This window comes from Gossypium raimondii, chromosome 6 (genome assembly GCF_025698545.1).
Source record: "Gossypium raimondii isolate GPD5lz chromosome 6, ASM2569854v1, whole genome shotgun sequence".
Taxonomy (NCBI): domain Eukaryota; kingdom Viridiplantae; phylum Streptophyta; class Magnoliopsida; order Malvales; family Malvaceae; genus Gossypium; species Gossypium raimondii.
In genome coordinates, this window is record NC_068570.1 from 42,801,946 (window position 1) to 42,808,484 (window position 6,539).

A 6,539-nucleotide genomic window follows, 5' to 3' on the forward strand; every position below is an offset into this window, starting at 1 on the left:
TAAAATTTTTACTACAATCTCGATACCTACTAATGTCAATACCTCTTTAAATATAATAATATTATCCACAATTGTTACAAAATACATAAACAATTATAGTTTAAAGTTCTTAAAATTTTACAAGGACTTGAACACTCAAGTATCGAAACGTCTTTAGGTGTGGAGGTTCTACTAATTGATTGTGTAAAAAATATAATTATACTTGACACCCATGACTATCAAAATACCACGTGTGGTTAACGGGTTCGAGTCTAATGAATATGTAGGTAATAGTTTGGTTATCTTGTACACAAAATGCGGCAAAGTTGGTGATTCGAGGAGGCTCTCTGAGGATATACCTGAATAGGGGTGAGCATTCGATCGAATCGAATCGAAAATTTTCGAGTTAATCGAGTTTTCAAATCTCATTTTATCATCCTAACTTTATTTGAAGTTTTCTCGAATCGAGTCGAGTGAAATGGAATTCGAATCGAATCGAATTGAATATATTTGTTCGAGTTAAATTTTAAAAAATAATTTTGGGTCCTTGTAACCACTGTCACCCATCGTAATAAAATTTGTTCACCTTAATCAAATTTTTTATTAACTTTCATCACCTCATAATTTATTTATTAATTTTTTATATCTTGGTTAGCTTTTTGCTTGCTTAGTTGTTTCAATTATCTTGATTCTTGTCACTATGTATTTTGGAATTAAAAATATATTAAATGTAAAATATGATTTTTAATAAAAGTTATTTTAAAAATAAAATGTGAAATCGATACAAATATAAAATTTTAACACAAATATTTTATGGCATAATTAATAATTCAATTTTAATATAAATATTCTATATGACTAAACAATTAAATAATATAAATAATATAAAATGTGGAATTTAATTTAATAATATAAATAGTAGATATAAATAAAATTATTACTATTTATGTTTAGTGATTTTTTTTTGGATAATTTTGATTTTTTATTTGAGAGTAAAGGGTGAGAAGTAAAATTTTAGGGGGAAAATAAAAAGTTTTGGAAAATAAAAGTTTGAGGGAAAGTAAATAGGGGGAGTAAAATTTTGGAGGGAAAATATTAAAAAAAATTGGAAGGGGGAGGGTTTGGGGGTAGAGGAAAGGTGGGATGGGAAGGGAATAAAAGTTTTAGGAGAAAAGTGGGAGGGAGTAAAAATTTTGGGGGAAAATAAAAGGTTTTGAGAGTTTTGGGGAGTAAAATTTTGAGAAAAAGTAAATGGGGGAGTAAAATTTTGGTGGGAAATGGATTTTGGGTAGATTGGAAGGTTGAGAGGGGAGAAGAGTAAAAGTTTTGAGTAGAAAGTGGGAAGGAGTAAAAATTTTGAGGGAAAAGTAAAAAGGTTTGAGAGTTTGGGGTAAAAATGTAAAATATTATAGTTTGATATTCGAATTATTTGAATTCGAAAACTCAACTCGATTCGAACTCAAATTTGAAAAAAAAATTCGAGTTGATTCGAATAACTCGATTAACTCGAATAACTCAAATAACTCGATTCGTTAAACTCGAAATTCGATTTTTTTTTCGATTTTTTCGAGTCGAATCGAGTTTTGCTCAGCCCTATACCTGAAAGGAGTGTTGTTTCATGGAATGCATTGTTTTCTTGTTATGTGCAGAGTGATTACTTAGGTGAAGCAGTGGAGTTGTTTCATGAAATGGTTTTGAGTGGAATAAGGCCTAATGAATTTAGTTTGTCTAGCATGATAAACGCCTGCACTGGGTTGGTGGACAGAGGTGAAGGAAGGAAAATTCGCGGGTTCTTGATAAAGCTAGGTTAAGATTCAGATCCTTTCTCGAAGAATGCACTTGTAGACATGTATGCCAAGATAGGGAACCTTGAGGATGCTGTTGTTTTTGAGGAGATAACGAAACCTGATATCGTCTCTTGGAATGCTCTCATTGCTGGTTGCATTCTTCATGATAAGCATGATTTTTCTTTAGTTTTTTGGGCAAATGAGAATATCTGGAACACATTCAAATATGTTTACCTTGTCGAGTGCTCTAAAAGCTTGTTCTAGCATTTGTCTCAAGGAATTGGGCAGACAGTTGCACTGTAACTTGATAAAGCTAAATGTAGGATCCGATCCTTTTGTGCATGTTCGACTTATAGACATGTTTTCGAAAAGTGGTTTGATGAATGATGTAAGAATGGTTTTTAATTTGATGCCAGACAAAGACTTGATTGCATGGAATGCTATTATCTCTGCGCATTCACAAAATGGGGAAGACATGGAAGCTGTATTGCTATTTCCTTTGATGCATGAGGAAGGAGTTGGATTCAATCAAACAACATTATCGACAATCCTCAAATCCATTGCTAGCTTGCAGGCGAACTACGTTTGCAAACAGGTTCGTGCACTCTCTGCGAAATCAGGATTTGAGTCTGACCGTTATGTTGTAAACAGCCTTATCGATGGATATGGAAAATGTGCCCTTCTTGAGGATGCAACAAGAATGTTCAGTGAGTGCTTGATTGTAGGTTTGGTGGGTTTCACATCAATGATCACAGCTTATTCTCAGTCCGGACAAGGTGAAGAAGGTCTTAAGCTGTATCTAGAAATGCTAGATAGAGGGATAGAGCCGGATCCGTATGTTTGTAGTTCACTCTTAAATGCATGTGCAAATCTATCAACATATGAACAAGGGAAACAAGTGCATGTTCATGTCTTGAAGCATGGATATATGCATGATATCTTTGCAGGAAATTCTCTCATCAACATGTATGCCAAATGTGGAAGCATAGATGATGCTGAACGTGCGTTCTCTAGTATTCCTGAGAGGAATAGTCTCATGGTCTGCAATGATAGGAGGATTAGCTCAACATGGGCATGGGAAAGAAGCCGTACGGGTTTTTAATCAAATGCTTAGATACTGTGCTTCTCCCAATCACATAACTTCGGTCAGTGTCCTTTGTGCTTGTAACCATGGAGGTTGTACTTCTTGGTGCTGCTAGAATCCACAAGAATGTTGAGATCGCCAACGTGCTGCAGAGATGCTTTCGACTCTTGAGCCGGAGAAATCGATACCGATGTTCTTCTTGCTAACGTTAGCAAAGATGAGAAGACTCATGAAAGACTGTAACGTGAAGAAAGAACCCGGCCGGGGTTAGTTGGATTGAAGTTAAAGACAAGATATACACTTTCACAGTGGGTGACCAAAGCCATGTTCGGAGTGAGGAAATCTACGCAAAGCTTGATGAGCTAAGTGAGCGTTTGAGCAAAGCCAGGTACATCCCCAAGGTGGAGTTCGATCTTCATGATGTGGAACGGGATGAAAAGGAAAAGCTTCTATACCACCACAGTGAAAAACTTGCAGTCTAGTAGCCTTTGGGTTGATTGCCACTCCGGCAGGAGCTCCCATTAGAATTAAAAAGAATCTTAGAGTCTGCGTTGATTGCCATACTGCATTCAAATTTATTATTAAAATTGTGTCTAGGGAAATTATTTTGAGAGACATAAACAGATACCACCATTTAAAGATGATTCATGCCTAGACCTGTCCATGGGCCGGGCCGGGCCCAGAAAAAATTTGGCCCGACTTTTAGGCCCGGGCCCAGCCCGGCCCGAAATATGGGCCTAAAATTTTGCCCAGGCCCGGCCCGGGGAAAAAAAATAAGCCCGAGACCGGCCCGGCCCGATTTTTAATAAACACAAAAAAATATTTTAAAAATAAAAAAATAAAAAAATATATTTTTAAAGTATTATAAAATTAAAAAATAAAAAATAAATATTTATTATATTCGGGCCGGGCTTGGGCCAAAAAAGTTGAGCCCGACCCCGGCCCATTTTTTAAACGGGCCTCGTTTTTTTGCCCAAGCCCATATTTTGGGCCTATATTTTTACCCGAACCCTCTCATATTTCGGGCGGGCCGTCGGGCCGGGCCGGGCCGCCTGGCCCATGGACAGGTCTAGTTCATGCTCTTGTGGGGATTATTGGTGATAATACTTGAGGAAAAACCGGAAATCCCCCGCACAACAATATCGTTAGTCATTACAATTATAGGCCCAATTTAAGGCATACCTCTTTCTTTCTTTCTGGATGAGTGTTAGATCGAATCGAGTCTAATCGAGTAAAATTTTTTTGAATTAATTGAGTTGTGAATCTTATTTTATCACCTTAACTCGATTGGAAATTTTTTCAGATCTTGTCGAGAAAAATAAAATTAGAGTCAAATTGAATCTGAATGAAATTGTTCGAGTTAAATTAAAAATTAAATATATCAAAATAAAATCTTGTTATAGTATAGCCATATATATTTGATAATTTTTCAAAGAAAATAATAATAATAAATATTGTAGTATGATAAACTTAAATCATCAATTAATTTATTTAGGTGTCAAAATTATTATTTTAGAATATTTTTAAATTTTTAACTTTCTTTTATAAATTTTTATAATTTTTAAAAATAGAAATTTTAGAATTTTTATAAATATTTTGATTTTTTTTGTAAATTTTGTTGAGAAAGAGAACAATTTACTCATTTTCAAAATTGACAAGAATCAAAGGGTATTTACACCAATTTGTTATTTAAATTGTAAAATTCACCTAGATTCAAGCTTGGAAACTTAAATTACTTATTCGAGTTGACTCAATTCGATTAACTCAAACAAATTAAATCGAGTTTTGCTCACCAAAAATTTTTATATTGTAGGGTTGTTTATGTAGGAAAAGACATATTTATCAAATTGATTTGTGTAACTTAATGATTAGGATTTGTTAAATAAAGGACAGTAGATATATTAATGGTAAATCTACTGTCATTTATGTATTTTCAAAGCAACAATCATATCTTTTATTGATCGTTTTGCTTAAGCATCACTGAATATAATCATTCTTTTTAATGATAGTTTTTAAAAATATCTTTATAATGGTGATAAAAGTAGCGTATATTTTCCAGAATACATTAAACCTATTACTAAAAGTTGGAGTGATTATGAATAGGAACAAAGAAGGTTTAATATATAAACTTTGTGATTATCATCCGTCAGTCGAGTATCAAATGTTTCAATTTGTTTAAGACAAAGAGAAGGTTAGCATTTTTTTTTCGATTTTACTTTTAATGTCTTTAATATATTTCATTTTGTACTTTTAATAAAATTATTTTAAGTATATTACACCTTCTAAAAAACCCTAAAAATTTTGTTTTCTCTCTCCAAGTTGTTTGCTTGCGGCGATGTTAGTTTCCGGGTTTCGTTACCACCCGTTTTTTTCTCTCTCCAAATGTTTCAAGTTTTTGTTGGCTCTTGTCGTAAGTAAATTTTTTAGTTATGTTTTTGCATGTTATTTTAGGATGGTTTTGTCGCCATCCTCTCTAGTTTAGTGTATGTTCAGATTTTTTGTCGATTTTTGTTCGTCACTTTCGACCATTTTGGGTTGATTTTCTTTTTGTATTAAGTGTCTGCAATCACTTCAGATATGTCGTACTTGAGTTGTGATAGATCCAATTATCGACGTGTCATAATGTTCTATTGATGAGTAGCTAAAGCCTTTTTTGTATTGATGGAACTTATTTTTCATCACCTGCGACGAATATTTGTTATTTTTTCCCTCAAATCGTATGATCTCATTCATGGAATAAATTAATGAATTTTACTTTAAAAATATATATTACACCGTAAAACTTATCCTAAAATATAAACAATAATCTAATATTAATGTATACACTTAACCAACAATTTTTTATTTAATTTTAGGAATGAGTAGATTTTTTATATAAGAAAATGTAAACAATCTAACTCATTAAAAATATTTAGTAACTTATAATACTATAAATAACTTGAAGTATTTTTATAGGAGTAACTTCATAAGGTTCATCCTAAAATCATAATTTTAGACACATGTCATTAAATTTTAAATATATACAAATTTTTCATGCTCTCAACTCTATAAAATCATTACATTAACTATATTTTTAATTACCGTCTACCCAACTCAAAGCCATCACCGATTACATAGATTTAGAATTCAAAAATAAAAAACGTTCAGAGTTTATTGGAAAAATCTATCACAAGTCAAATTTCAATTCAAAAAGGTACAATCCTATTCATTTATAGCTATAATGATATATGATTTATACTGAAACCTTTGGGCAATCTAACACATTTTCTTTTAAGGTTTAAGGTTTGGGAGAAATTACAAATTCTCATTGCATTTACTCGATCAGAGAAGAATTTTAACTGATTTGGTTGGGTTTCAACAAATCTTTGTATGTTTTCTCTTAAACCTCTATAAATTTTCTTATTTGAAGTTGTATTGCTTATAATCTCGATGAATTTTTTGAACTATATTTTTATTGAAGGCATCTATATATGTTGAGGATTGGGTAAGGAATTCATATTCCTCTGCTGCACATCAAACTTTTGTCTCATTATATTTATGTATTTGGCATGCCATTGGAGTTTGGATACTGTTTGTTATATATCAACTTATTAACTTTCTTATAAATCAATTCTAAGCCCTTTGACATAGAGAAAAGATAATTTTATATCTACTTCATAGTAGTGAAAATGTTATCATAGCATGCGTTA

At 32.4% G+C, this 6,539-nt stretch overlaps 1 pseudogene; it reads left to right on the forward strand.

Annotated features, from left to right (window-relative positions):
• Positions 1 to 211: 211 nt before the first annotated feature.
• LOC105771992 (pentatricopeptide repeat-containing protein At4g33170-like) lies at positions 212 to 3,951 on the forward strand (annotated as a pseudogene).
• The last annotated feature ends 2,588 nt before the right edge of the window (positions 3,952 to 6,539 follow it).